The sequence below is a fragment of the Callorhinus ursinus genome, unplaced genomic scaffold (genome assembly GCF_003265705.2).
Source record: "Callorhinus ursinus isolate GAN/ISIS: 27379988/994484 unplaced genomic scaffold, GSC_fseal_2.0 scaffold5, whole genome shotgun sequence".
Lineage (NCBI taxonomy): Eukaryota > Metazoa > Chordata > Mammalia > Carnivora > Otariidae > Callorhinus > Callorhinus ursinus.
The window spans coordinates 37,605,084-37,611,083 of record NW_027397067.1 but is presented as its reverse complement, the minus strand read 5'-3'; positions in this window follow the sequence as shown (position 1 = coordinate 37,611,083).

The following is a 6,000-nucleotide window of genomic DNA, read 5'->3' as shown; positions in this document are numbered from 1 at the left end:
TCTCTCTCTCTCTCTCTCTCTCTCTCTCTCTCTCTCTCTCTCTCTCTCTTTTTGTTACATCTAGCTAAAGTTTTGTTAATCTTTTGAGAAAAAAACAGGTTTAGTTTCACTGATCTTTTCTGTTGTCTTTTTAGTCTATTTCTGCGCTGATCTTTGTTATTTCCTCTCTTCTAACTTTAGGCTTGGTTTGTTCTTTTTTTAGCTCCTTGAGGTGTAAGTTTAGGTGGTTTATTGGAGATCTTTCTTGTTTCTTGGTGTAGGCAGCTTATTGGTATGAACTTCCTTCTTCGAAGTGTTTTTGCTGCATCCCATAAATTTTGACATACTTCTTTACATTTTAATTTGTCTCAGGGTACTTTTATTTCTCTTTTGATCTCTTCTTTGATCCAGTGATTGTTCAGTAGTATGCTGTTTTATCTCCACATACTGTGAGCTTTCCAATTTTCTTCTTGTAATTGAATTTTAGTTTCACACTGTGATTGGAAAAGATGCTTGATAGGATTCCAATCTTAAATATTTTGAGACTTGTTTTGTGATCTCATATATGATCTGTCCTATAGAATATTTGTGTGTGCTTGAGAAGAATAGGTATTCTGCTGCTGTTGGACGGAATGTCCTGTAAATGTCTGTTAAGTCCATCTGGTCTAATGCATCACTTCAACCCCATATTTCCTAATTTTCTGTCTGATCTACCCATTGCATAAAAGGGGGCATTGAAGTTTCCAACTATTATTGTATTGCTGTCCATTTCTTCCTTCAAATCTATTAATATTTACTCTATATATTTAGGTAATTCTATGTTGGGTGCATAAATATTTATATTTGTTATATCCTTTTGGATTGACCCTTAATATTATATCATGACCTTTGTTTATTACACTCTCTGGATGGAAGTCTGTTTTGTTTAAATATAGCTACTCCTGCTTTCCTTTTGTTTCCATGTCCATGGAATATCTTTTCCCATCCCTTCACATTCATTCTGTGTATGTCCCTAAAGCTGACAGGAGTCTCTCGCAATCAGCATGTAGTTAGGTCTTATTTGTTTTGTTTTGTTTTCATCTATTGAGCCACTGTATGTCTTTTCATTGGAAGATTTAGACCATTTACATTTAAAGTAATTATGGATATATGTGAACTTAATGTCATTTGGCTAATTGTTTTCTGGCTAATTTCTGTAAATTGTTTTTTAATTCTTTTAGTCCTTCTCTTTGTGATTTGACAGTTTTCTGTAGTGGTTTATTTAGATTCCTTTCTTTTTATCTTTTGCATATCTAATGTAGATGCTTTGTATTTACCATGAGGCTTAAATATTGGTCCCATGAGTCTCATAAGTTGTCTGCACTCTTTTTCATTCTTTTTTTTCTTTTTTCTTCTCTGATTATGCTGATTCCGTGCTCTTCAAGTTCACTCTTTCTTCCTGTTTCCCCTATCAAGTCTGTTTTGAATCCTCTGTTGAATTTTTCAGTTCAGTTTTGTATTCTTCAGCCTTGTGATATGTTTGGTTCTTTTCTCTTTGTTGAAATACTCACTTTGTGCATATGTTATTCTGACCTTGGTGAGCATCTCTATGACCATAATTCTTAACTCTTTATCAGATAAATCACTAATCTTCAAGGTCTACTTCTAGATTTTTATCTTGTTATTCAATGTGGAACATGTTTCTGTATTTCTTCATTTTCCTTGACTACCTGTGTTGATTTCTGTGTATGAGGTAACATAGATAACATAGTTGAAGGTGTGCCAAGTTCTCTAAGTGTTTTAAAGGGGAGGATCTTAGCATCTAGATACAGACTGACGGGAAGCTGGACCCTCAGGCAGAAGCTTTTAAAGTATTGAGCCATCTTTCATGGAACTGTGAGCTGGGTGTTTGTCTACTTCTCCACTGAACCCTGGGGGAGTAGCTAGTTAAGAATTGTTTCTGTTTAGCTACAGTCCTGTGTGACCTATGAACACAAGCTCCTTCCAGTGATGTTGGTGATTTGGATTGGGCTACATACAGGGAGAATGCAGCCATGGTGTCTGTTGGCTTCCCTGGTCTCTGAATAGGATGGCAGTCTCTCCCTAGGTGTGAGATAGATTAGAAGTCTGACCTTTACGCTACAGCTACAGCTTTTAAGGTACGCAGATAGTGTTCCCTCTCTCACTGTGTCTCTGTCAAATAAATAAATGAAATCTTTACCAAAAAAAAGATAGGCAGCTAGGCCTCTGTCATGGAAAGACTGAGATAAGGGCATTTTTGCCTACTCATTCTTTCTTGAACCCTGGGCATATAGCTGGTTTAAACCTGTTTCTTTGTTAGCCATAGTCTTGTTCAACCCACAAACAAAAGCCCTGCTGGCCACCACTGCCAGACTATCAAGGACTGTGTTGTCTGGGTGGCAGCTACAAGAGCTCCTGCACCTGGTATGTGTGCCAGCCCCTTGGAGGAAGACACGAGTGACTTAGAGCAAAAGAGAGTGCAGAGATGATACCTGCTGGGCTCAGAGAAAATAGCAGTCTGTTCCTAAATCAGCAACCAGACTTTCAGGCTGTAGCTTGTTAAGATATGCAAAGAAGCCTCAGGAAAGACTGGGAGGAAAATGGGCATTTTTCTCTGCTGTCTCTGGTGGGTTTTCCACAGTAAATCCAAGCTAGTTAACCATTCTCTGTTTGCTGTAGTCTCGTGGGTCCTGTGGGCACCAGGCTTGTTGACTTTCAAACCTAGGTGTTTCAGGGCCTCATCCCTCAGAAGTCTTAAAAATGGGGACATTACATGTTGCATCCACACCCTTCAGTCTTCTGGGAATATATGTAAGTTCCTTCCTGATTGTTTGCTGCTGTGCCAGAAGTGGAGTTCATGGCAAGAGTGTCTCTAAACCTCTCCAACCCCTTTTGGGGGGTGGGGGGTGTTTCCTTGTTTGACCATGGCAGCGTTTCTCAGCTATTTTCTGGATTTCTTTCAGAAGGAATTGTTCCATGTGTAGCTCTAGATTTGGTGTATTAGATTTGGTGTATCCATGGGAGGAGATGAATTCAGGAGCCTCCTGTGTCACTGTCTTGACCAGAACTTCATTTATCTTAAAACTCAGTAATTAGGTGCATATACATTTAAGGTTGGTACATCTTCTGGACTTACTATATCTTTTGTTATGAAATATCCATCTCTAGTAATACTTGTCTTGAAGTCACCTTTCTCTTTAGTGTTTGCATCCTATGTCTGTCTGTCTTAATCCTTTTTTAACCAGTGCTTGTCTTTATATTTTCCTAAGTCTTTTTAAACACAATATTGAAGCTTTTTATCCAGTATGATATTTGCATTTATTGGTGATGCTTAATCTGTTTACACAATTTGTGGTTGGGTTAGGGTCTGTTACCATGTTTTTCCTCTTTGTCCCATTTTTTTTTTCTCCTCTGCATTAATCAAGTATTTTTAAATATTCCATTTTATTGCTTCTGTTGGCTTTATAACTACACCATTTACATTTTCTTAATACTTGCTGGAAGGATATACATTCTTAATACAGCCTACCTTAAATAACATACCATTTATGCCTGTATAATATATATGTCATATATGTGTACTCCACTTATCCCTTTATAGTGTAATTATATATTTTACTTCTGCATGTCCTAAATCTTAGTTTTTTAAATTTTACTTTAAATTGTTTTAAATAGTTATTTTCCTTTCAAAAGTTAATTGGAAATAGAGCTACCCTACAACCCAGCAATTGTACCAGGTATTCACCCTAAAGATACAAATGCAGTGATCCAGAGGGGCACCTGCACCCCAGTGTTTATAGCAGCAATGTCCAAAATAGCCAAACTATGGAAAGAGCCCAGATGTCCCATCGACAGATGGATAAAGATGTGGTATGTATATATATTGAATATAATGGAATATTACGCAGCCATTAAAAATGAAATCTTGCCATTTGCAATGACTTGGATGGAACTAGAGGGTATTATGCTAAGCGAAATAAGTCAATCAGAGAAAGACAATTAACTCTATGATCTCACTGATATGCGGAATTTAAGAAACCAACCAGGCAAAGGATCATAGGGGAAGAGAGGAAAAAACGAAACAAGACAAAACGGGAGAGGAAGACAAACCATAAAAGACTCTTAATCATAGGAAACAAACTGAGGGTTGCTGGAGGGGAAGGGGGTAGAGGGATGGGGTAACTGGGTGATAGACATTGGGGAGGATATGTGTTATAATGAACACTAGGTATTATGTAAGATTGATGAATCACAGACCTGTACCCATGAAACAAATAATATATATTGAATTTAAAGTTAATTGGATTTTAATTTAGGCACTAGAAAAGTAATTTTTATCATTTTTGGCATTTTCCTTCATGAAGGTATGTTTCATCAGGTTATCATGTACCTTCAATGTGAAGAATTTCCTTTAGTTTTTTGTGTAGTGCAGGTCTTCTGAAATCAAATTTTCTTAGCTTTCATTAAATTTAAAGGATATAGAATTTTATGTAAAGATCAGCATTTAGACTTTGAGTTTTTTTAAGCACTATGAAGACATTTGTAATCCATTTGTACATTTCTTCTGGTCATTTGTTCGTTCTTACCATTTTTCCCTGCTGTGTCTTTTTTCCTTTTAAAATTTCTCATCTTGTTTTCCAGCAGTTTGATAATGATGTGCATAGGTGTGACTTCCCTTATATTTATCTTGTTTACAGTTTGAGTTTCTTGGATCTGTGCATTGCTTATTTTTTAAATCAAATTGGAAAAATTTTCAACTTTTATTTCTCCACATATATTTTTCTGCCCTAATCTCTCTCCCTCTCCTGGATTCCAGCTGTCCATGTTAGATCACTTGCTATTTATATGTTATTAAGTCTGTTCATTTTTTTTTAAATCCTTTTAACCTCTCTGTGCTTCAGTTTAGTTTCTAAAGATGAACTAAGTTCACATACTCAGACTGCCTAAATCTTATTTCTTCAAACCCCAAAGATTATGCTTTTTAAATATTTTTTTTGAGCTAGACTTTTAAGGGATGAAGGAGACATCCATGGAATAACTAGTCAGTTATTTAGTGCTTCTCCCACCACCTGAATAGCTAGTTGATACTGAATAAAAGATTTAGAATTATGGGACAGAAATTGGTTAAAAGTACAAGAGTATAGTATATCAGAGAAAAGGCTAGAATGTTATCTGTACCCCAGAAGAGCTAGGTTGGAGGGAGAAATGAGGGTTTACTACAGGTGAAATTATTCACCAGGTTTATTTAGGCCCTTACTGAAGCTTTATTTTCCCTAAAGTTTTTTTTTTTTTTTGATGAATACTTTCATTACAAAAATGCTATCGTTTGGTTAAGAGCAAACTTTTGAGACACAAGGGGATGTTAACAGTTCTCAATCTTATAAAAACATCCAGCCCAACTCATTCAGAGCTCAAAAGGACAAGCAAGAGTGTGCTCAATCATATGCAGTGAGGGGATGTTATAACCATTTCAATAGGTGTGAAATTTGAAAGTTACAATTATAGTTAACTAAAAATGGATTACATCATTTCTAATCCAAACTAAATCAGACATGACACATATTGAGTGTAAGAATTCAATTCGTCTGAAACAGCTACTTGTAGAAGTGTACTATAAACATTGATGTTTTAAGGTGAATTATGATCCTGTAAGCGTATAACACTGCAATTAGAAAAACAGACATTTTAGTCTTTTTATACTAGAGAAAAAGGAAGACATTCAATAAACACATTCCAGATGAAATAAGTTTTACAAAAAGAAATGAAGGCTGAGAAATTAAATTTGCCATGAAAAACTTCAGAAATCAGACTTTTCTGCCTAACACTACAAATGCTGGAGATGTCTGTGAAAATATGGACATTAAGCACATCTAAATAAATGTAAGTCAAGATAGGGCATATAATTCAATGAATAACCATAGGATAAGCTACTATGTCATCTCCAATGAACAGATTCCAAAGTAATCAGCATTGGAATGGGAAAGACAGTTTTTAACCTTAAATAATTCTAGCAGTACCCAA